Source organism: Hippoglossus hippoglossus, chromosome 7 (genome assembly GCF_009819705.1).
Source record: "Hippoglossus hippoglossus isolate fHipHip1 chromosome 7, fHipHip1.pri, whole genome shotgun sequence".
Taxonomy (NCBI): domain Eukaryota; kingdom Metazoa; phylum Chordata; class Actinopteri; order Pleuronectiformes; family Pleuronectidae; genus Hippoglossus; species Hippoglossus hippoglossus.
Genome location: NC_047157.1, coordinates 17,888,259 through 17,889,833, shown reverse-complemented (window position 1 = coordinate 17,889,833; position 1,575 = coordinate 17,888,259).

Below are 1,575 nucleotides of genomic sequence, written 5' to 3'. Positions count from 1 at the left end.
CCAGAGAGGAGACCACCAGCAGGGGAGCGGGAGCGGGGCAGCAGCCAGGCTTCCGCTCCGAGGCTTCACAATAAAGGCCCGGGAAAGAACCTGTTGCATTTAGTGCCAGAATATACTGTGTGGACAAAAAACTGGCATATAGATATATAATATAATATATATAATAGACAAATAGATACATGTAGGAATACACAAATAAATACATAAGCATGAAATACACAAATAAATAGATACATAACTAAAATAATAAATAAATGTAGGAAAACACAAATGAATAAATACGTTTTTCAAAATGCTGTTGCTATTTATTCATTTATTTACTTATCTATCTATTTATTTATTTATCGATTAATTCCTCAATGTATTAATTTACCGTCATTGTTTTGGTTTATTTCTTTGTTTATTTATTTCTACATTCATTTATTTATTTGTACTTCAGTTTGTGCCTTTCTTGCATTTTTTTAGACCTTTATAATCTTAATTACATTAAAGTCAGATAAATTACAACGAAAATATTGTAAAATAAAAAACGTTATATTTTCATTCTTGTAGCATGTCCATGGCCTACAAAATATTTTTTTCGCCTTTTTGCTCAATTAGAATTTCAACTCATAAAGTGCATCAAGGATGACAGCTGGATCTGCCCCTTATAAAATGTTTTTGAGTGGGTGCCCTGCCATAAAAGGGATCAATTATGATCCCAATTTAATACTTTGGCCTTTTGTCATCTTCAACTTTTATTGAGCTCTATAAACCTGACTTTACATGTAGTCGGCTTTGAATTCACACACATTCATGTCTGTTGAGGAGTTGAACGTGGCAAGAAAACGCCTTCATGCATTTATTTTGGAGACAAGTTCTCTACCTCCGGTATCAGCTCGTATATCTGCTGTCTACTTTACGCAGCTCATCCGTCCAATAGGAGCCTGTGATCCCTCCCTCCCCCCCCCCCCGCTCATCATCACTACTGTGCCCCTTTATCACCTTGATCAAGTAACATGCAACTTGTTATTACACTTAATTACAACTTAAATATTTAACTGAAAAATCATAATGTTCATGTTTGTTCACATTATTTAATTTCTTTTCTTTTCTTCTTCCTTCCTGGGAAAAATGCGTTCACTTCGATCATTTATCTTTGTAGGGATGAATACAATTGAAAAAAGGGATTAGTATTGATTCATTGATTATCTTTGAGGTGTGTTATCAGGGCAAATGGTTCAACTGCTCACTGTCGATTAACTTTGACAGGATTTAGCTACTCTTTGTTTACTCGAGAGCATGAGTCGGCTGTTTCAATCCCATTCTCACCCACAGAAGCAGTAAAGACACTTGGTTGATGTTTTATTCTGAAGACTACAAAGCTCAAAACAATAAAAGCATTCGACCAATCAGAGAGAGTTGTGTGTTTAAATAGCAGGAAATATAAATGACAAAAGTTATAGCGTCGATTCACATTTGGAAATCAATTTTAAGAAGACACTTTCAACAGTACACTACAATGATAAACGTCTTTTTTTTTTTTTGGCAAAATCCACATCCCTCTTAGAAAACATCTGTCTCTTTTAGCTTGGA